Raw genomic sequence first — 25,345 nt, 5'->3', positions numbered from 1 at the left:
CTCCAACTCATTGAGGGCCTATTACATGTCCTGTGTCTGCCACATTGTACACACTTTCTAGACCCATACTGTTATCTCCATTTCCCACCGGGAGAAGCTGGGGCTGCAGGTGAGTGACTTGTCAGAGGTCAAATATTTCTGAGAGGATGAGAAAAGAGATAGTTATAATCATCAGTCCCCTGTGTTCCTTCCAGCACACCACACTATCTTTCACTGACTTATATACTGTACAGACATCAGAATTGGACTAACTAATCAGATTTGGCCAGAGTCCCAGTTTTCCTAATTCCTAGAATGATCAGAAGAGTTTCCTTATGGGAACTAAAACTACTATACACCATCAGGGGACCCAGTTTTAGGAAGTATCTCGGGTCAAATTCAACTGACATAATTATGCAAATAAATCTCAGCACACTTATTTAGAATCCCCTTCTCATGACCCATAGCCAAATTTAGTACTAGTACAAAATCCTTGTGTTAAAAATCAGTCTTTGAGTCCCAAAGCAATTAGGAAATTGCCAAAATTTTTTGGAATAGATCATGCCAGTTCTGTTTTAGGAAGCACCCTAGTTAGACATTTTAATTAACTCCAACTGTAGGTCAATAAGGCACTTGTAGAAAAGCCAACAATCAGGTTGAGGTTTTCAAAAATGTTAATTTTCTTTTTCTGGGATAAATATTTCTAGTCCAGAGTGTTATAATACAACCAGGTGGTAAAGTCATAATGTCTTTGAACTATTTCTTGCATTTCCTCAGTGAGTTTTTCTATAAGAGGGGTAAAACTTTCACATGTAGGGAATTAGAATTACTGCTTAAAACTTACTTTAGTTACTGAAAATATTCTAAAAAAATTGTTAAGTATACCTCTTGGGATGCTTATTCTGGCGGTAGTTGGCTTACTTTTTCAATTTTATGATCAGTGTCAAACATTTGGTTGACAATTGTACTTTTAAGATAGAGGGGATGAATATTCTGGTGTTGGCATTATAGATCCTTAATGGAGTTCACATATCAGCAAGACCACATTCACAAATCTTTGGCTGAGTTGAAGGATATGTTTACTACTCTTTTTAAAAAAAACTTGTAAATACTTTCTTCAATCTTAGTTCCTGCCTTCTTGCTCCTATCTGGTTTGTTTCCATGTGTTAAATCACTAACCTCAATCTACTGTTCATTTCCTTCACATCAGGCTCTGTTAATCCACAAACTGCTTTTTTAGTGTCTAAGCTCAGCTTGGTCTCAGTTATTCTAACTCTTGATAGGTGCTAAAAGGACTAAGAGAAACTCTGTTCAACAGTACTTATAGGAACCATGAAGACAGCCTATGTCTGAGTGACCCAGAGTAAGACGGGTTCTAACTTTAATGAACTAACTGGTCTACCATCAATGATTTCCTGCTAAAGGTCCTACAAAAGCCATCCCAAAACAGGCTTTCACACACCTTGGTAGACATAAGATGTACTATGACTTATGACTATATGGCTATGCTGATTCAACTTGTGATTTCTTGATTCCTATTTTATTGAAAATTTCCTACCTCTCCTATTTCATTGTGTTTTCATCAGGCATAGCACCGTCACCCTCACTGTCTTCTAGCTGACTCTCTCCTTGCTTCATAGAGGTGACTTGCTGCCCAGAGCCTTCATGCAGAATGCTGAGTATCAGTCTACTGTGCAGCTTAAATTGTACTCCAGGAATCTGAGTTTTATCTCTAGCATGAGTTCAGCAAAATTATCTTGTTTATTGTCTGGACAGAATATAAGTAGAGTAAAATAAACTTGGAGTTATTTCATTTGTCAAAGTGCATTATCCTTCAAAACGCAGATAATGTTATCAGTGTCTTTGAAGTTAATTAGCATTTTTCATTTGTTTTACTAATCTAATGGGACATAGAAAGGGAAAAGTTCTATTATGAATGCATTTTTGTTCTGAGTAACTGCATCTGATAAATAAATAATTTAAAAATGTGTATCCTGAAACCTAAGGAAAAAACACCAGAAGTGGCTATTAAGGTATTTTGCTTGATTATAATTAATCTACACATTACACCATACATTATACTATATAGGCTAATAAAGGCTGAATAAGACATCTCTAGCTGACTAGTTTTGAGAATTTACAATGTAGCCTTAATGACTATTTCATCAGAATGACACCTCCCTGAATGAAAAGCAAAACAAAACACATAATTGGGTTGACTCTTGTGCTATTGATTGGCCCTTTTGATCCAGCAGTTCAATTTGGTAAAAAGGTGGTTTTTTGGGCTGGTGTAATAATGCAGTAGGCCTAGTAAAATACAGAACTAAGCAAAAAACATGCTGTTTATGTGTTTGTCTTCCCACTACAGGAGGGAAATCTGCAACAGTTGTCAGTTGCTGCCTACTTTATACACTTCAGCATATCTGAAAGATTATATAATTTGGGATTTAATGATGAAAATGCAAAAGATAACTGGAATTGGGGCACCTGGGTGGCTCAGTGGTTGAGCATCTGTCTTTGGCTCAGGGCGTGATCCCGGGGTCCTGGAATCAAATTCCGCATCAGGCTTCTCACAGGGAGACTGCATCTCCCTCTGCCTGTGTCTCTCATGAATAAATAAATAAAATCTTTAAAAAAAGAAAACTGGAATCATAGTGTACATAAATATATATGACTATATATAAACTACGTATAGTCCATGAATTGATCAACATATAAAATTATATACAAGCTAAGAAAATTGTGTGTATATATATAAGTATATATAGTTTTATATATATAAAGTATATATAAATGCTTTTATATAAAGTCTGAATGAGTACAATTACATGTGTATTGTAATACAAAGAACATTTGGATAACAGATAACCAGGAATCAGCCCTCATCAGGGGCCAAATCTTCCTTGAGCACCTTGGATCCCAAACTTAGATCCTCCAGAAGTGTGAGAAACAAATTTATGTTGTTTATAAGCCACCCAGCCTGTGATATTTTGTTATAGCAGCCAGAAGAGACTAAGACGCCACCTGGACAAAGGCAGGCAGCACACACACCAGGTCAGCTGGCTCACATCAGCTCAGCAGAGTTCACTGGCAGAAATTTATGGGGAGTCCAATCATGCAGCTGACTAGAGTGATTGCCTTAAGCACTGGGTTGGAAAGGCTTTCCTCAGAGAGCAGCAGAAGGCCGTGTGTTCTGGGAGACCAGGCTGTGGGAGTTCAGTCTCAATCAAGCTAATCCTTAGCGGTATTTAAAATTCATTTTCTCTTTAAATCATCTTAACAACCTAATGAGTTAGGTACTATCCTTATAGCTATTTTTATAGTTGTATTAGCAGATGCTTAAGGAATTGAAATAGTTTAATTATTTCAAACATGCATTTGAATATTCAGCCATGCATTTTAATCTTGAACCAAATTCTATGACACTACGACTCATGTGCTAGCCTTCTTAGGTCAATTATGATTTTGGTAGACACTGCATTCTTATATTATAATATTCAGGAAACAAAGTATTTGAGACACTTATAATTGGTTTCATTTGGCTGGAGATTTTGTTTGCATAAATTTAACTCCATCTTTCTCTTTCCCACATTCTGTTTTAAAATGTAGATAGATAATTAAAAGTTTAGCTACAAATACATAGATATATAAACATAGCTCACAGATACCTCTAAAACATATTAAAAATATTTGTTTCTGAGAGAAATGCATAAATGGTGATATGGTGATGTAGGTCCTTACCCTGAATTTGTGATTTCTAGATAAAAATAATTCCAGATTATAATTACATGATTAATAATTAAAAGATTATAAAAAAGTTTGCCACTAGTCTCTCATTATTTCCATCAGCTTGGCATTCCCTTGATCCTTAGTGTTACACTGTGGTATTTCTTCCCAATGCATGCATATTGTGCCTTTGTTTCTTTTTTCTTAAGATTTTATTTTTATTTATTTATTAGAGAAACAGAGGAGAGCACAAGCAGGGGAGCAGCAGAGTGAGAGGGACATGCAGAGTCTGCCCTGAGCACGGAGCCCAACACAGGGCTCGATTCCACCACTCTGAGACCATGACCTGGGCTGAAATCAAAAGTTTGATGTTTAGGGCAGCCCCAGTGGTTTAGCACCGCCTGCAGCCCAGGGTGTGATCCTGGAGACCCGGGATCGAGTCCCACGTCAGGCTCCCTGCATGGAGCCTGCTTCTCCCTGTGCCTGTGTCTCTGCCTCTAAATAAATAAATAAATAAACAAACAAATAAATAAATCTTAAAAAAAAATGAGTTGGATGTTTAACCACCTGAGCCACCCAGGAGCCTCTGTGCCATTGTTTCTATGACAAACATCTTTCCTCAGGTGAGTTGCTCTTGGAAGATACCTGTCTATGTCTCTCTCTCTCTTTCTATCTGGTGTCTCTCTTTTTTTTTGTCTCTCCCACTCTCTGTCCCATTTCTTCCCCTCCTTTGGTAAAATTGTAAATAGTAGGGAGAAGATTTGAAGAGGAGGAGGTCAAAGGTATTAGAAAGCAACTCTGACTTTCACCTTGGAAGTCATCAGTGAGAGTAACTCTCTGGCTGAGGCCAAAAAATGGTGCCACATAAAAAAAAAAAAAATCTTGATTAATTCATGATTTTGGTGCTATTTTCTTATTGCTGCATCTGTCCTTAGCTGTGGCACAGATTTTACATTCTCAAAGTAAAGATTTCAATAGTGCTGAAATACGTTTGCCTTGTTTTGTCATGCTTTCAGAAAGTGTTTTTTGTCTGTTTTATGAACTTCAGGTAGCAGTTTCCATAAATGCCACCTTGGTTGACATCTGAAAGAAGAGACTTCCATTAGATTACATTTCAATGCCACACCTGCTGCCATGACCAAGGTAGGTAGAGAGTTTTTCCGTATTTTCTTTCTGCATGCTAGGGATTCCCAACACTCTTACCTGGAAGCATAGTTAGGAAAGATTAGCTCAACCAACCAAGGAAAAATAGAAAGTTCTAGTCCCTTATACCTTCCTCTGTTTATGAGATGGAAAAATACAGTTGCTAACCTTTACCTATTTACATCAGGTTTCTGATACTAAGATACTCCCACACAGTACCTGGTCTTTCATGGTGTGAAAATAACTCTCCCCCACATTCCCTGTCATTGCCTGAAATTTCCAGGGACATTTACAAATCATTTTGAGTTCATTTTGTCACAAACATCTCTCTTCACCTCTTCACCAGTGCACTCTTTCCAGTATACACCCATCCCTTAGGTTGAGATCATACAACAAACACCTGATCCACTAGTCACTTCGCCTACTACGTATAAACTTCGTTAATATAAGAATCCTCATTATAGGGTCACCTGGATGGCTCAGTCAGTTAAGCATCTGCCTTTGACTCAGGTCATGATCCCAGGGTCCTAGGATGGAGCCCCACAGTGGGCTTCCTGCTGAGCAGGGAGCCTGCTTCTCCTTCTCCCTCTATGTGCTTACTCTTTCCCTATCTCTCTCTAGTAGGTAAATAAATAAATCTTAAAAAAAAAAAAGAATTCTCGTTATATATTAAAGTGGTCTCTGACTCCCTTAACTTCTCACCCTTTTGACTGCTTACATAATCTGAGTAAATTCTTTCAGGTCACAAATGAGGAAACTGCACACAGGCTAATCTGACGCCAGAGGACTGGAGCCCAGCTAATTTGCACGTTCAATTTGCCATATTAAGTATTAATCTCTCTCCTTGAAATTAACTTCTTAGAAACCTGTATTTTAAGCCTGAAAGTGTTCAGTGTTACTAAGAAGTAGTCAATTACCCAGGTTGTTCCATGTATTTGGATTTATTTTAAATGACTTGCATTCTCTTTTCACACTGATACCATTCTCTTCAAAAATGACTTCGAGTATTGCGCTTGCTCCTATTAATGCTAAATCTCTGCAAAATACATCATCATTCAGCTGAAATCAGCTTTTTGACAATGTCCTTCCCATTTTGACTGTCACTATGACTTAGCTGGGTAATTCCAAACCACAGTCCTTATCTCTTTGCTCAGGTTTTCCTCCCTTCTTATTGGTCTTGTCAGTAGAATGAGATTCTTTTTGCATAAATCTTTTTTTGTGTTTTACCTGATTGCAACCTATACTTCATATTAAACCCTGTCAGCTTCCCAGTCAGTGTGTCCTTTCCTGTCAACAGGGGCATTATATATCATCCAGAACAATAATTTTATGTTTTGTCAAATTTTCTGCTTTACTCAGTGAGTTTGTCCAATGTTTCCTGCTTAAAAAACAATGATTTTGTGCATGGCACTGCTGATTTTTCATATTCAATATTTGATGGTACAAGGGCCTTTTATGTTATCAAAAATCATAATCTATGACTATGAGTTGTTCAATATTTTGATATTTCACAAACTCTCTTCCTAAATATCTTGCATTTATATAATGGTTATCTTTTCAGAGGACGTTCACTTTATTTGTTTGCATTACTTTATTTGTTTATCACAGTACCCCATGAGTTAAGCAGACAGAGCAGATGGTGTTAAAATAACCCTTATGGATGTGAATGCTATGACTCAGAGAGGTTACAAGTGACAAAGTCACACAGATAGCAAACAAAACCCCCTAAAGGAGATGGTGTGATTTTTTTTTAATAGTAGCAAAGTGATTTTTTTAATGGATCACACTTCATGCATATTAGGCCCCATTAAATGCTTTGAATTTCATTTTTAAGAATCTACTCTCATCATTCTGTCTGTATTCATGCATTGTTTTTTTCAACAAATCGTGATTCATTGCCTACTACATACCCAGGTTCTGGTGACATATAGTCATGACCATGACCCTATAGTCATGGCACTTACTTAGTAGAAAGATAACAAAAATAAAATTTCTACTCTGTCAGTGAGTGCTAAGTGCAGAAAAAGGGGGAAAGAGGGAGAGAAATGGGAGACACAGATGGAGCAGAGTTATTAGTGAAATCTCCTTGAAAGGTAGCACTTGAATAGAGACCTAAAAAAAAAAAGCAAGTCACATGATTGTCTGATGAAAAAGCTTTCAAGATTTATTTCTTTAATTTGAAGGCCTTCTACCTATTTGGAAGACAACCATAGTGCCATCCTTTCCCAAAGCTGTGAAAATATCTTAAGAAGTGGTAGGGATTATGTTTTAAATAACTATCCCAGCTAGAGTTCTTTATGTAGAGCTCACATCCTCTTTTTTTGTCACAAGGTTTGTATTAAGTGAGCCTTTTGTAATTGAAAATTGAGTTAGACAGACCACTGTTAAGCCCTTAATGTGTGCCAGGTACAAAATGCATTTTTCCAAGTTAATCCTCAGCAACCCACTTGAAGAAAGTATTATCCTGCATGACGCACTTGTGGTTAAGAGACGGTAGGCGGTGTGCTGACGATCACATGTCAGGGGGACCAGCCCTCGTGGATTGTTGGTGGGTTGTCTGGTGATAAAAATGTGGATACTTGGACTCAGTTTACTATCATTTGTTTCTGCATAGACCGTAAGATGAAAGATTGGATGAATCTTAAGTTTTCAAATACCAAGAATAAGTAAAATTCTATTTTTCTAGAAAAGGTTTTATTTATTTACTCATGAGAGATAGAGAGAGAGAGGCAGAGTTGTAGGCAGAGGGAGAAGCAGGCTCCCTGTGGGGAATCTGATACTGGACTTGATCCCAGGATCCCAGATCACAACCTGAGCTGAAGGCAGATGCTCAACCACTGAGTCACCCAGGGACCCCTAAAACTGCTATTTAAAGGAAGTTTTGAATTATCTTGTCCAAAGTTTGGTCAGTACAAGGTAGATCTAAAAGCTGAGCACTTCCAGTGCTGAGGCAATGACCACTTCTAAGGAGCTGGTTTTATTGTTGGATAATTTATGAGTTTGCCTACACCCATAATGTCCCAGGTGCTTATAGGAATTGTATCCCCTTTTTTATGTTAATAATTCTGACCTTTGGAAAAATAATAACAAACTTTTAAAAATCGCAATTACTAAAAATGATGATTCTATCAGCTAAAGATAATTTCTGTAAAAAAAAAAAACAAACAAAATGAAGTACCCTGTATTTCCTTCAGAACATTTTTGTGAAAACATATAAATATAAAATAAATAAATGTTTACAAACTTAGACTCACTTCATATATTTTACATTACTTACACTGAGTTTTTAATTAATTAATTAAGTAACATACACCTTTATTATTATTATTGACTACATTGGCTATATTGCATTAATCTTATATTATTTAAGTAATTTCATATTACTAGACATATAAATTCTCTCAAAATTTTGTTTTTATAAAGAAGATGACTGTCCACTTTCATGTATAATATTCTCCACTTATCAAATTACTTTCTTCAATTACGTTTTTTCTTAGATGTCGCTATAATCACTCTCCTTACAGTTACATCCCATAATGTCATAATAACACATCAGACAGACCTACTACCAATGTCTGAAAAACACAGTTGCACTTTTTACCTGGGTGGTGAACACAAGTGTTCATAGTAGTCATGGAATTAGTATTCTTTTCTCTGCAAAGATACATTCATATGTATAACACATTTATCAATTACTGTTTTCATTCAAACTTCAGATTTCTAGCAATTATAATTGGAAAGTAAATGTGGTTTTGTTCTTAAAATAAACAAAAATATTCCTTAATCTTATTCCTTTCATCTCTCTCTCTTTGTCTGTAGTGCCTTCCTTCTTTTACTTTAAATTCCTCCCAGACATCGATGCATTGTCTGTAGAGCTTACTACCCTCTCCCATCACCTCCAGTAAGTTGCTGTCTTTTCCAATGGGATTCAAGCCAAAGGTTCTGGAAATGTCTCATTTCTCTCCACACACAACTGACACCCAAGGGACTGGATGGCAAAGACAAAATTCTTCTCAATGGGTAAGGAGCATAAGAGGCTAAAAAATTCACATGTTAAGTGTATATTTCTCGGGGCACCTGGGAAGCTCAGTCGGTTAAACATCTGCCATTGGCTCAGGTCATGAACCCAGCGTCCTGGGGTTGAGCCCTATATGGGCTCCCTGCTCAGTGGGGAGTCTCTTCTCCCTCTGCCCCCAACTCATTCTCTCTCTCTCTCACTCTCTCTAGTGCTCTGTCTCTTTAGTGCTCTCCTCTCTCAAATAAACAAAATATTTTTAAAAATGTATATTTTCTCTTCCATGTAACATTTAAGATATCTTCAAAATGATAGCATGCCATGGAGGCTGGAAAATGTGGTATTTTCAGGAAATATAGAGAAATCTGATGTCATGGTTTGAGGTGGATAGTGTGAACGAAAACTGTAGACAAATTGTAGACTGCCTTGAATGTATTAGAATAAATTCTAACAACCAACCAAAACAATTTTGTAGTTAGAGAAACATCTTTCTTTAGGTATGCAACTGGAGAGTATTGAAGATAAAAAATTTTATAAAAAATTTAGGTTTTTATTAGTAAAAAATAAAAAAGGGGGGTGGGGTAAGGAAAGTGAGAGAGCAATGCAGAAGAAAGCATAGAGAAGGTCTCTGAGAAAACATTTATATTTCTCATATTCTCCTTTCTGCCCTCACCTGAAACTTTGCAAGAAATAATTTACACATGCAATCTGTTAAAAAATAATGATTAATCAGTTAAGGATCATTATATAAATCTGAGATTTCTTGAACCTATTTCCTAATTGAGTACCACTCTCTGCTCAGCGGGAGCCTGCTTCTCCCTCTGCCTGTTCCCCACTCCCCGTTTGTATGCTCATTCCCTTTCTCTCTCTCTCTCTCTGTGTCAAATAAATAATATCTTTTTAGAAAATAAAAGTACAAAAGCATTGAACTATATTATTTGAAGAGTTAAAGTAGAGTAGTACGTTTCTAGTTATGATAGAGTTGGAAAGATAAGACATGTATCAAGAGAGGTTATGAATAATATGAAACTATTTGTAGTTTAGCTGTCCTGAAATCATTTTTATCTTGAATTCAGCTAAAAACTGGGATGTAGCTATCTATAGAGATCTTTCACAAGAAAGCAAGTAATATGTTCCAAAATTCAAGCACTAACACTCAAAGACTTTGTATACTAAATGCATTCTGAGCCTAGTTATCCATATTTTTGGTAAGCATTTAATTAGTGTGGCTATCTTATTATCGAGTTCTTAGCAAATTAATGGTGATGAGAGAAACTTGTAGGAGGGGAAATTATCAATAAAAATCTGTAATGGAAACAACAAATAAAATTACAAAGCAGACAAATATTTCTCAGTAAGAATTGAAAATTTAGGTAACTTATAGTCATGTATTGTAGAAACCCTAGATGACACTAATAAAACTGATAAAATACTAGAAAAACTTATAACAATAGTGACTATACTAAGCCACCAAGAAAACTAATGCATTAGTTTTTTTTTCCAAAAAAGTCTTTTTTTATTCTAACAGAAATACATTCTCTATTTTAAAATTTTCTGTACACAAGGGCTAAAATAATAATAATAATAATAATAATAATAATAATAATAAAGGTAAAGCCAAAAGGAGTAAATCTCTAGTTAACTAGAAAACTTACCTTATGGAATAAATTACTTTCCAAAAGATATTTTGAAAAGCAGAGCTTTTATTCAATGGAAATGAATCCAAATAACAATAAAATAATAACATGCCACAAGGTAAAACACGATTAAATACATAGGAAATTGCTCTAGAAGCCCAGAAAAGCATCTATGTGATGGGAAGCTGACACTTATGAGTGTTTTCAGCTAGGTATTGAAGAACAGAGAAGATTTGGACAGGCAAATAAAAAAGAGAAAACTCGATAAGAGGTTAAGATTGCAGGTGTCTTGTCAAGAATTTCAATAAATGCGTTGTATATTCAAGAGACAAAGAGTAAAGAAAGGTAGCTGACACTGGGTGTTCATATATAGAAATAATGAAATATTACAACATCAGGGAAGAGTTTTTGAAATGTAAAGTTGATATCCTTTGTATTTCAACACTTGGGAATGAGAAGTTATTAAATGTTTTTGTTTAATGGGGATACTATTGAACCAAAATAGTACTGAAGAGTTGAATGTGACACCACTGTTTGGGATAGAAAGAAATTTAACTGGCATGAAGAGAAGATGAAAAAAATTGCAAAGAAAAAACTGTTAGTAAAGATATTAACAGCAATCCAGGCATGAAGTTGACAGTTCCAGTGGGAATGGAAAGCAAGGAACCTTTTAACTTACAGGATAGCCAGAGGTGATCCCACTTGTTTTATAGATGAGGACTCTTGGAGAGGGGAAGATGGGTAATTTGTCCAAGATCATACCTCTAGTTAATGCTGAAACCAGAGTTAGAGTCCTACTCCTCAGCCCCAGGATATTTTCTATTATGACACCTATGTAAATTATATTTTCTTTTCTTTTTTTTTTTTTCTCTCAAAAGCATTACTCTTCAGAAACTGGGCTAAAAACCAAGAATTTTATATTTTATTTCCCAGAATCTCGAGAATTTTTTTTTATTGTTACTTAACCTAACGGTGTCTTTCTTCTACACCTCTTAAAATAAGAGCATAAGAACTTTTCTATCAGAGAACATCTGTGGAGGAGAAACACCATTCTTCTAAGAATGAGACTATATAAATGTGACTTGTTGCAAATGCATCCTGTTGTAAAATACACAGAAATCAACCAACATTCTTCATGCTGTGATGGATTTTGGTATGAACATCATGAGGAGAGATGTGCATTATTCACAAAAATGTGTTTTCCTATGTGTAATTTCAATTTAAATGCCACAGAAATTTAGGTTTCCACTGAGCCAGCAATAAATTTTCATGAAAAAAAATTAGAAGAAGAATATACAAAATCAAAAAGAATTAAAAGGGACTTTTTACAGACCATTTTCAACCTTTTTTTTTTAATTTTTTTTTTATTTATTTATGATAGTCACAGAGAGAGAAAGAGAGAGAGGCAGAGACACAGGCAGAGGGAGAAGCAGGCTCCATGCACTGGGAGCCCGATGTGGGATTCGATCCCGGGTCTCCAGGATCGTGCCCTGGGCCAAAGGCAGGCGCCAAACCGCTGCGCCACCCAGGGATCCCCATTTTCATCCTTTTATTATCCAGTAACACACCCTCTTTCCTTCTTTTCTGTGCTTCTCTGTTCATTTTGTGCAGTGCTGAGTCAGCAATGACCTTTCTATGAAAGCCCAACGGAGTCTGCTTTCTTCCCCAAGTTAACACATCTTTAACCTGCCTCTTGACAACACTGACACATCTTATTCTCTTTAGCAATTTGTTCTGTGTTTTATTTTGATCGGATTTTATTTGTGTCAACATAACACATTCTTCTTGAGGCACTAGTTTGTGTTTCCCTTCAGTTTACCCTCAAGAACCTTTTCCCAGGCTTCCCTGTTGGATCATATCCCATTTTATGTTTACGGTTTCATTTGGTAATACCGTTAGGTTTTGTGGCTGATTTTGTATCCCCAGATTCCCAGAGTCACCCGTGCAAAGTGAATGCTTCTTTTGTATCCTCAAGACGGTCCTCAAACAAAGTGCAACACTGATCATCTAAAAGAGGTCAGCAAGATGGACTTCAGTGGCCTTTACTCTGTTCTTTTAAGGCCACGCTTTTCCCCCAGGTGCTGTGTTTCTTTAATGGAGTTTTCAATTTATTTTATGCTCCTGTCTTTTTGATCTGGAAACAGGGAGTAGGAAATAAACAAAAACAGAGATTCCTAATAGAGCAGTACTTCAGGACACTGCTGTTAGTATTGAATCTGCTATGGTTTTATGTCTTCACCTTTATTATTTTTGCCACATTTGTGGGTTTGGTACTTAATTATCTTGAGAAGTTCAATACAAGCAAAAGGATGACTTGACAGGTAGACAGAGCAGAGCAATAGAGAATCTTGAAACAGTTGGAGACAGAGAGACAAGTCAGCATGCGAATGGCTGCGACTGGGTAATCTGTCAGCAGATAATAGGGTCCAGGGCACCTGTCTGGGGATTGGAAACAGAAGGGCAAGCTTCTCAGTCCTGCAGAATCAGCCACCAATACAGACATTTAGGCATGCACACAATGACTCATCAAAGACAAAACCAAACAAAATGAGACAAGAATCCAGTCACCAGAAATAAAATAGAAGTTACAATGGAGTTCATGAATATGAAGGTTTCCCAAGTATAGAATATGGGTCCAATATTATCAATATTTTGCAACCCTAGGCACCTGACACTGAAGTCCTCTGTGTGAAATTGTTCATTTCTTTCTCCTTCTTTGAGGGAAGGGTTGATCTAGGGTCTGGGGCCAGTCTTTGTCTTCTGATGGGTTGAAAGGCCCCTAATGTCATTCTTAAAGTTCTTAAGTGACTGTCAGGGCACAGCTTGAGACAAGCACTCAATTCAAATTCAAAGTTGCACACAAAATAGACAGGGATAAACTACAAAATGAACTCAGAGAATAAACAAGTACCCATAGTCAAATTAAAACATGGAAATCATTCTAGAGTTTCTCTGATGAAAAATTGCAATCATTTCTTAATTATTCTTCATCTTGTAAAAACTGTGTTTTGTTGGAGAAAACATCATTCCTTTCAATCGAGCAGTACTTCACTATTTTTTTTTTTTTTTACTAGAGTTTGGCAAACATTTTCTCTCTTTTTTAAAAAAAGTATTTTATTTATTTATTCATGAGAGATACAGAGAGAGAGAGAGAGAGAGAGAGAGAGAGGGGCAGAGACACAGGCAGAGGGAGAAGCAGGCTCCATGCAGGGACCCCGACGTGGGACTGGATTCTGGGTCTCCAGGATCACACCCTGGGCTGAAGGCAGCACTAAAACACTGAGCCACGCGGGATGCCCCAAGCAGTACTTCAAAAATAGCTTGCCACATAGAGAAGCACTGTGGTCTGTGCCGGGTGAACAAACATGATCATCTTGGAACAATCCTCTTCCCCAGACTTCAAACACAGAGCCCAGCGGGTGTATCACAAATACATCTTAGGTTGCCCTGGGTCCCTGTCCCTATGGTGGCGTCCTCCACCCCTCACCAATGACCTCAGGCAGCGGGCATTCCCATAAGGCACAAGCTTCACCTGGAGATACTCTTTCCATTGACCCTATGACCTTAACATTTGGAGCCTCAAGTTCCAGATCTATAAACAGACAAGTGTGTCATCGGATTTAGGAGGATTAAGTGGGGGGATGCTAGCAAAGTGCCTGCAGCATAGTAGATGCAAAGTCAAGCTCAGTCTTCCTTACACTGTGTCTGTGTGAAGTATATTGAAGGATTAAATATCTGTGAAGGACAAATGGGACTGCCTCTGAAATGGTGGGACTTCCTGGAAGATCCCAAAATGTGACTCTGCCCAGCTTAGCACTGAGAGGTGCTCCCACTAAAATCCTATCACCAGCCCCCTTCTCTGGTACATATTATTGTTAATAGACCTTTTTTATGTGTTCTTTCCATGACAGTGGCTGCCAAAGGTGACAGCAGTTGATCCAATTATTTGCAGAACTGTCAGTTCTGTTCCATGTGTCCTTTCTCTGTCAGTGATTACTCCCAGTGACCTGAGTCTCTGTGAGATTGTGCTTTCTTTTCCGTGGCAATCTCCATTCATACGCGTCCATTCACAAATTCTGAATTTTGTTGAGTAATGACCATTAGCATGGTCATTAGCATGGTTTTGTGTTGAACTCTGAGGAGACAATAGTCACAAAAAACAAAAAAAAACAAGTTCTAACTATTCACAGTCAAGGAAAGGAGATAGATATTGTCTACCTATAGAGACATATCTAAATTGTTCCTTTTTTTTGATCACGGATATTCAGGAAGAAAATAGAATAGACCTCTCCATCAGCTCTACCCTGTCAGTAATGTCACAGATCACCTAGTCCTCCATCTGTGTCATCCTTCCTGTGTGGTCTTCATCCTCTTTTTCTTAAGGTGGCCCTTCCATCTTCAGTTTTACTTTCACATGTCAGGTAGGAAGAAAAGAAGAACAAGGAACCAGGAAGCTAGACTAGGAAAGTGAAACTTACTGAAAAATGCCCAGCATATTGATTTAATTCTCACATGGCCACCATGTGTCAAAATGGGTCACATGGCCATCATGTTGCAGAAGAAACTGGACTAGAGAAACTGGACTAGTCCTTCTGCCTGGCACCCTGCCCCCATCCCCAGCAAACCTGGTTTCTCAAGTGAGACAGAATGGATGGGATAAAGCAGCCAGCAGGGTCTGCCACATTTCACGTTGCCCTGTGCAGATACGCCTTAGCAGAGCTAGTTGGCCCAACCTGATTAGCAACTCTTAGTGTTGACTAGCTCAAGAAAGAGTGGTTAGGAGTGCAGACTCTAGAATCTAACCCGTAGATTCAAACCCCAGCACTACCATTAGCTAGTTCTGTGGCTTAACATCATATTTAATCCGACTGTACCTTAACTTCCTCATTTTTAGAGAGAACAGTAGTCTCTACCTCATAGTGTTGACATGGAAATTGGTCAAGGGGACATAGACTGAGCTTTTAACCACTGAATGAGACTAGTAAGCATTTCTTATATTAGCTGTATTTTATATTAGTCAAGCAATCTTTTTGTCTTGCTTTGCTCCTCCTACATATATTTCCCTGCTGGACAAAAATGAATGGACCATTGACGTGATTAATTCCAGTTGGCTCGGCAGCGATGTCTCCATTGTACTTTAATCCATTTACTCTTCTGGCATATATCTGTTTTGTGTGAATGGGATAATGGCGCATTTGAGGAAACCAAATCAATCTGCACTACATAAAATTTCTGAACCTGCAGAGCTGAAAAACAAGATTCGCCTCAGTGGGGCAGAAGCAACCTGTAAGGTGTGGCCCCTTAAATGGCAATGATTATACCTTGCATATTGCTCCTCTCTCTTGCAACTCTGAGAATCTCATATTCTTTTTATTACTTTATTATTAAAAACTTATGAGGTCTTAGTTAATACTCTCTTTGAAAGGCTCTTTAAGACCAAAGACCCACAATAAGCATAATGGGGGGCCAGTTGTGGATTCTGAGCCTGGTTCTACCACTGACCCTCTGTTGGGCAATCTACACTCTATTCTCTGGGTCATTAACTTTCCTGACAGCTGCAGAATACCCCATAGGAACACTTAGCTGCCAGGCACTTTGCCCTGATCAAACTCATAGCTATTTCTTTATTGCATTACAGTTGCACAACACTAAACCCATGTGTCTTCATAAGCCCAAATTACTACTGGCAAGTGAGTTAGTCCAGAGAACAACAGAGAAGTGTGTGCAATTTTTTTCTTTGAAGACTGGTCTGAGTTTGGGGATAATTGAGTTTCTTAAGTATCCTTTGGTTTGAAAAATCTCAGTTACTAATTCCTAAGCAAAGATCACTATGCGCAAACTGCAAATTACATATCTTACAGAGTTCAAGTGTAAACTTCCAACTTTCAAGGAAGCCCTACATTCTTTGTCACCCCTCTTTCATAGAGTCATTCAGTACTTCTCATGGATATTAATCATACATGCATGAGGGAAATTCTTCATCATTAGGAATAACTGGTCTCCACCTACTGGGTGCCAGTTGCCCTTGTATCAGGGAGCTGTTCCTACAAAATAAACTGGTGCAGAATTCAGTAGAGTAAAATAATAATTATTCATTTCTTAGGTATTTGCAGGCTGGGGCCCGTAGCTCTGCAGATCTCCAATGGGTTCGGTCATCTCTCTGATGATAGCATAAAGTCTCTACTCTAGGTGATTTTGTCCACTCTGTTCCATATGTATCTCATCCTCTTCCTACAACCAGAATGCTAAATGAGGCACCTCCTTCTCTTGAAAATGGCAGATGTACTAAAGGAATCAAAATCAGACAGGTTCTTGAAGCCCGGGCCAGCAGGAGCTGGTACCGGAAACTGTCTTTGTCATCTCTCCATGGACCAAAGTAACTTACATTTTTGAACCCAAATTCCAGAGATAGAGAAATAGATCCTAACTTTTTAGGAAGAGGAAATGCAAAGTGAAATGTGGAAAATTCAAAAGCTTTTGTATCAGTTTCCTTTGACTACTGTAAAACAAACTGCTATAAACTTAAGCCTAAAACAACACATATTTATTCTTTTATAGTTCTGGGAGGGTCAAATCCAGAATGAGTTTCAACAGTCAGAAATCAAGGTGTTAAGAAGCCATTTTCCCTCTGAGGCCATAAGGAAGACTGTTTTCTTGCCTTTTCCAGGCTCTAGAGATGCACCCACTACATTCCGTGGCTCATGTCCCCTGCCCCACACAATTTCCACAGCTGGCTTTATAGCATCTTGCTTTGGTGATCACATGCCTTCTTCTGTGTCAAACCTCACTTTACCTCCTTCTATAAGGACACCTGTGATTACACTCAAGGCCCACTAGAATAATTCTGGATAATTCCCCAGAACAGTCACAGTTTCCGGGGATTGACACCTGGATATTCCTGGAGGCCATTCCTAAGCTTACCACAAACTTGAAAGTAGAGAGAGATGATGCATTGGGGCCACTATTACAATCTATCGCACACACCCTGGACACCCCAAAACACCTCCCCATGTTTCTAATCGTTTCTGTGGAAGGCAGTGCCACCCTTTCAGTAAAGAGCCTTTAAGAAAGGTAAAATACTACAGGGTCAGTAATGCAGGTACTAACTAGTCTGTCATGCAAAATTCAAGTTGTGAGGAAAAAATCGCAGAGCAAAATGATCCAGAGATGTGAGGCTCTCTTGCCCCTAAGGAGCTCATAGGACTGAAAATAAAGTAATAAGCAAATTACTTTTCATTCATCAAATAGATCTTGTGGATGCCTTCTAAATAATGGAAAATAGAGCAGTGAAGAAAACCAGCAGAAACTCCTGTCCTCATGGGTTCATATATGTGTATTTTGATTGGGAACAGCAAAACCTGGGAACAAAAAGAAGAGGAGGGTGGTGGAGGGGCCCAGCAAGGTGGAGAGCCTCTGTCAGAGAGTGTGCATGTGGCCAGCCCCTAAAGGCCTACAAGACAGCGCGTGAGATCGGCTCCTCCTCTGTCAGACGGGCTATCTGTGGAAGGATTTTAGCAAAAGCTTGTCATAATGTGACTTCTTTCAGAACAAGAACACCTCTGGTGATGGTGGTGGAAGAGCAGGGCACAGCAATGACAGCAAGGCGGAGAGTGGTGAAGACTAGAATGTAGAATGTCAGTGGTGGAGTTGGGCAAAGAGGAATGGCTCTTTATTAGGACACCAAGGTCCCTTCCTTTTTTTTTTTTTTTTTTGTACTCCGGAGGTAAACTTTCAAACTTCTGCAAGTATATGAACACATTGAAAGTGACCCTTGGATCCTGCTGACTTCTCTTCATCCTTAGGTCCCACTTTGTTTACAGAGAGCCACAGGTCATTGCCTATATGTGTATACAAGACTATGGGACACACGCACTATATGTATATATATATATATATACACACAAAAAATACATGTATATATGTGTATATATATGGTCATATGTGTGTGTGTGTATATATATATATATATATATATATATATATATAACATATATTTGAAAGAAATGGGATCACACTGCATATACTCTTCCACAACTTGGATTTATTTATTTATTTATTTATTTCATTTTCTAATTAGTAACAACTGCCTGTAGTTTAGCTATCTGGGTTCAAGCCTGCCTTTCTGGGCTATTAGCTTTGTGATTTGGGCTTAATTCTTTAACTTTTATAAGCCTCAATATTTTTGTCATCAAAAAGCATGCAATAGTAGATGGCCACAGAATAAAATAATATGCTGCTTCTAAACCCTTTGCACAAAACCCGGTGCATAATCAAATTTCAATAAATGTTATTGATAATGCTACTGCTGCTGATTAATTTGCCTTAAAGGACATTTAGCTTTAAAGGAAAAGCTATTACTTTCAGTGTTTCACTATTAGGTTTAGTGTCTTCTTAGGTTTCTGAAAGACACCTTTTATCAAATTAAGGGACTTCCTCTCCCCGATTAATAATAACCATGGTCTGTCTGCTTATTTATTAAAGTCTGAAATTACTTTGGTATTTTAGAAAGATTTTATTGTTTTTCTGATTCTTTGCATTGTGTTTTTCTTTCCTGAAACAGACTATACTTTCCCTGTTTATAATGTAAGATCTGCTCTGATTTCTTTCTGGGTTGGAGGGTGGCACGTTGTATCTGTATTAGTGACTAAAGCTGTACTATGTTTTAATTTTTTGTGCACATGTGCATATGTGTGTATATTGCCTCTATTGGGATTTGATGGAATAGTGTAGGGAATTATGCACATTCTATTTATTTTTATGTTCTGGAGTAGCATAAGTATAATCTTTTTTTAAAATGCCTCCTTAGAGTTATGCAAAATCATTAATGTTGGGATGCCTGGGTGGCTCAGCAGTTGAGTGCCTGCCTTTGGCTCAAGGTGTGATCCTGGATTCCTAGGTTCAAGTCCCACATCAGGCTCCCTGCATGCAGCCTGCTTCTCTGTCTGCCTGTGTCTCTGCCTCTCTCTCTCTCTCTCTCATGAATAAATAAATAAAGTCTTAAAAAATCATTGATGCTAGTTTTATTTTGGGAGAAAATTGGTGAAATTTACCTACACCTTAAATTTATTCCATGTGTATTTGGTTTTCTGCTTTTTTCTGTGTCAGTCTTGGAACTTATAATTACCTATAAAGTCATAAATTTTTGCTAACATTCCAAAAGTATTAGATGAGAATGATGTACAAACCTTGATGTCTTTTCTTAGTATGATGTGTATTATGATGCCTTCCTGTAATGAAGACAATAATTAACAAAGCTTACCGAGGTCATGGATGGTGGCCCTGCAGAGACCTCAACCCCCAGCAACCTGATCCCAGAGTCACACTCTCATCAACACAAAACCATTACTCCATAAGTTATGTGATACAGGTTTCTCACTGTGGTCCACATAGTTTACACCTTCAATTGTTCTTCCTTTAACTCAAGCAGAATTTATCTAAGAAAACATTAAGAACATTTCGTGTGTACATTATTCTTTTGACAACGCTTATTTGTAGTGCTTTATGGTCAGAATATAAGGCCGGTATTAGTTTTATGTTGGAGAATTTATCAAGTTTTCATTTTGGCATAATATCTTTTAGGGTAAAATGTTTACTACCTGTCTACAAAATATATGATTTTAGCATTAATCAGTTACTTTAAAACTTCACTTATTTTTGGCCCCTGGCTTTACCTGCAGGAGCGCTGTAACTCTAGCTAATGTGATTGGGTATTACCATTTTCTTCTTCCTTTTCTCTTGATGTGTTTTTGTGCTATACTCTGGTGGCGCCTGAATTTTTTAAGTGCCTTTTGTTATTTGTATTTTCCATAAATAAAATATGCACCATCTGGTTACAATTAATGGTTTTGATTTGAAATCTATTTTAACTGATTCTGCTATTTCTTATACCAGCTGTTTTTTTTTTCTATATGTGTGATGTTAACACCTTCTCAGCATATCTTTATAACTTTCAACCTTGCTGCAAATTATTTTAGAATCTTTAAAACAACATGTCCTTTTTTTTTAAGATTTTATTTATTTATTCATGAGACACACAGAGAGAGAGAGAGAGTGAGAGAGAGAGAAAGAGAGAGAGGCAGAGACATAGTCAGAGAGAAATAGGCTCCCTGCAGGGAGCCTGATGTCAGACTCTAACCCAGGACCCCAGGATCATGACCAGAGCTGAAGGCAGATATCTGCTCAACAACTGAGCCACCCAGGTACCACAAAACAACATGTCTTTAAAAAAAAACATGAAATGGACTTTTCTTGTGCATCCCTATCGCCACACTCCCAACAAGATGAGTCTAGAAAGTCAACAAATACACACTTTTCTCATAAATTGACTTATCTGTTCTTTTTTCTGACACTTAATTTAGTCTTTTCTATTTTGTTATCTTTATATTTCTCCATTTCCGAGAGATCCCTGGTTCCTCTTTTATTATGATTTGTATACTCATTTGTAATATATCTGCTACTTTTTGTGTTCACTGTATTACCTGTGATTAGCTGTTGTTTATTGTTGTTGTCATTCTTTTTGTATTTAGAGCACTGTTAGACTTTCAAAAGGCTTGGTTTTCTATTTATATTCATGGGTGAGCATCCTAATTGATCAATAGTAATATGTAGACTCTACTGCCTTAGCGAAGGTGAAAGTTCCTTTACTGTGACCATGAGCTTGTATTTTACCAGGATAGGGAGAATGAAACTAGTGATGGGAGAAATAAACCATGGTATGGTTTTCTTCCACAAGTGCACGTGGTTACCTTCCAGGGGCCAACATCCTGGCCCACAGCAAAGGTGGGGTTTGGAAGAAAAAGGATTAATCTGGGAATTTCCTGTGAATAAACATCCTCTTAGATAGTTGTCTTTATGTTTCCTTAATTTTAAGTTAAAAATGAGGAATCTGGGGCACCTAGGTGGCTAAGTCCATTAAGCATCTGACTTGGGCTCAGGTCATGATGCCAGAGTCCTGGGATGCAGCTGGCAAGGGGCTCCCTGCTCAGAGGGGAGTCTGCTTGTCCCTCTCTGGCTGCTTCTTCCCCTGCTCATGCCCTGTCTGTCTTTCTTTCAAATAAGTAAATAAAATCTTTATTAAGAAAGGGGAAGAGTCATCTTTTTCTCTAAAAGAGAGAGCTTCCCAGAGTCCTTTATTTAACAGTACAGCTAACCACCGGAGTGCACTGCTACTACCTGTCCACTGGGGATTCTAATCCTGGGGAAATTCCCAAGATTTTCTGGGAAAATTCTCATATTTCAAAAGTTCTCTCCACTCACAGAGGTTAAGAACTTCTTTGAGTCTCAAGGTTTTGCCAGCAGTCTGATTTCTCTAGACATGTTTTTCAGAAGCTTCTTTTTTTCTCTCTCTCTCTTTTTTCAGTTGATGGCACTGTTCCCAGATTTCCACTGCTGTGATGGTTTTATTTTACTTCATTTCATAGATATTTGGCAAAGAAGGAAAAGTAAACTCATATTTTCCATCAAATATTCTTAAATTCCTCACTTATTAAACTTTTAATTTTGTAATGTTATTTGAAAATTTATACCTTATTGAAAGTTGCAAACTATATGATACCTGTAAATACACTTTTTATCAACAAGTTTTAATCTAAGACTACCAGATAGAAATTTGAATGCGAATTCTAGGTCCTTTTCATTTGAAATTGGTCGGCTTGTAAAAAGTGGGTTACTCTGAAATGAATTTTTTCCCAATGCTGATGTAAACAGAGATGAAAGAACTTAGGAAATTTATGATTTTCCTATGTGTATATGTGTTAATGTAAATTATTTAAATGTATTAATTGAAAATATATTTTATTGTGACAATAGGGTTTTTAGCAGTCATTTTTAACTTACATTTTCAAAGAATTACAGTATATTAACAAATATGACTATTAGAGATTATCGTATTAATACTTCTAATATGCAAATGAAGAAACTCAGACCCTGCAAGGTTAAAGAAACACTGTTATTCATTGATAAAGGCCTTCTTCTAAGCTAATACTCTCTCAATTCTATAAAAACGTACAAATCTGGGGTAACTTAGTGGAGTGATAGAAAGACTTTTTTCTATGAATCAGTGTAATCCAAATTAATCTTCTAATCAACTAACTTAACTACAATTTAAAAATTATTTTCAAAAATGCAACTAAAACAAAATTACATAAAGCCCTATTTTCTAAAGTTTTTGTTTTAGGAACTTGAGTATTAGAACCTCCTTACTTGTTTACCTGATGTTATGGGTTGAAGTGTGTTTCCCAAATTCATATTATGGCCCTAACCGCCCCATCAAGTTCCTCAGAATGTGACTGTATTTGGTGCTAAAGTCTTTAAATTAAATAAGGCTACTAGGGGTGCACCTTGATATAATGGACCTGTGTCCTTTTAAGAAAGGATTAAGGCACACAGAGAGACAGAGGACCCACCCTTTGAAAAGTAGACAAAGGCACCTGGGTGTTTCAGTTGGTGAAGCATTCTGCCTTTGGCTCAGGTCATGATCCCTGGGGCCTGGGATCTAGCACCCTGTCTGGCTCCCTGCTCAACAGCAAGTCTGCTTCTCCCTCTGCCCACCCCCTCTCCTTCCGCTGTCTCTCAAATAACTAAATAATCTTTAAAAAGACTTTAAAAATTAAAATGTAAATAATAATCTTAAAAAAATAAAATTCTTAAATAGATGAAGGGAGGGTGGCATCTGCATGTCATAGAGAGACCTTAGTAGAAACCAACCATATGGACATCTGTAGGGTTAGAAGGCAGAGGGCTAGCATCCAAAACCAAGAGAAAATAAATTTCTGCAGTTTAAGCCACTCAGTCTGTGGTATTTCGTTATGGAAGCCCAAGCCAACTAATGCACCTGGGGACATCACTTGATATAATTATAGCAGGTACACCTGTTTTAAAATTTCTCAGAAAAACAATAGGTGAATGGGTTGTATAAGGTCATGTTTAGCTTAAATTGTGACATTTTTCTCTTACTGTTCTTTGAAAGGTAACATGCTCTTATTTCACTCATTTAAAAATAAGCTGTACACCAATTCGCCCTATTTCAACACTGTTCTTAAACTGAAAATTTAAGAACAAACAGAAGTAGAACAAAAACTTTTCAGCAATATGTCACATAATATCTAGGCAAAAGTTTAATTATTCTACTCATGAAAGAGCCTCAGAAGGACTCTATTATTTGCTCTTGTATTAAACACAATTCAAGATATTTTGGTTAAATGGTTTCTGAATTGACGGAACTCTGTAACATTAACAATAGGGAGATTGACAAATAGAGAGAGATCTGCTAGCATTCATGCAATAGAGTAGCTTTCATTATCACGTTAATTTTAAAAAGCAGAAATCTTAAATCATCAACTTCAGGAATTATAGTCATACAGAGCCATGCATCTTGATGGGTGTACAATTAATCTTTATATGGGTTAATAATTAATGGCCATAAGCATCACTCAAGATTATCAAGAAGAAATATTATATTGTGTGTACTGTTAATGATAATAGATTTTTAGAATGGTCCCATTCGAATTAACATAAATGGATTTTTTTGTCAAAAGAATAAACCTTCAACCATGTAGAAATATATGTTCTGAGTGCTTAGAATGATTTATTTTCAAAGATTTACTATTTACTCAAGGTTATATTTTCTATGTGCTACACATGTATTTTGGGGAATTAAAAAAAAAGATGAATGTACAATACTACACATTATAAATTAGCATTAAAATAATCTCATGCACCAAGTTTTGAAAGTACTAATATGATAAATTTTACATATAGTGGCTGAGAGAAAATAGAAGTAGAGTGTCATATTCCAAAGAAGCAGGAAAACAACTGCCTGCCAAACTAGTGTCCACTAATGAAATAGCCAATAAATAGTTACATTAAAATATCAAAATTATGTTAAATAAATTGTGTACTGTTTAACTTGGAGGGTATTTTCGATGAACCATGTAATCCAAACTCCTGACCATACATCCTGGACCTCACTTACAACACACACACACACACACACACACCTCCGAGGATGGTGGGGGCAACAGTGTGCATGGGAAAAACTAAGATACCAAAGTTCACCAAACAGAATACTAACAGATACTAAACAGATACTAAAAGAACACCAAACAGAACTTCTCAGCTGAGAATGAAAAAAGCCGGGAGCTGGAAGACATCTTAGTGATCATCTTTTACTTCTGTCATCTGAAAAAAAGATGCCAGTGTTAAATGATCTACCAAGAATCACAGTTAGGCATGCTAAAGACTAAATTAAAAACAAACAAACAGACAAGAACGACAGTTTCATTGCCTAAAAAGAAATTTGCACCTACCCTTAATTAAATCATACTACTTTCTGCAATTATCAAGGGTCCAAATTGCTATTTGCTAACCCGGAGGAAAGTAGTTGCATTGTTTGAAGTGGAAAAAGTGCAGGGACGAATGAGCAAGTGTTTAAAAACTAAGCATGATTATAGAGGAGAACAGGATGAGGCTGGAGTCAGAGCAATGATGGAGGGAAAAGGAGGAGTCTCTGTGGGCTGGCCTAGGTAGAGTGCACGGTGAGAGGAGGTTCAAACGGAAAGTCAGTACATATTAAAGATTAGGTTTTACAAATTTTAAATTTGAAATAGGTCTAGAAAATTCTTCCCCCAAAGTAAGATTATAATTTTACCTCCTTCTTGGATCTTTTTTAATATATGCTATCTTTTTCACACACACACACACACACACACACACACACACACACTCACACACCTTTTCTCTGTTCTTTCATGAGGCTCCTTAATTTTATTTCTGATTCTGAGGTTCTGGATTAAGGAGAGCCAACATTCATAACCCTGAAATATTTAATAATAAGTCAGAAAGACAA

Source organism: Vulpes vulpes, chromosome 5 (assembly GCF_048418805.1).
Source record: "Vulpes vulpes isolate BD-2025 chromosome 5, VulVul3, whole genome shotgun sequence".
Taxonomy (NCBI): domain Eukaryota; kingdom Metazoa; phylum Chordata; class Mammalia; order Carnivora; family Canidae; genus Vulpes; species Vulpes vulpes.
Note: the sequence above shows the minus strand (reverse complement) of the source record.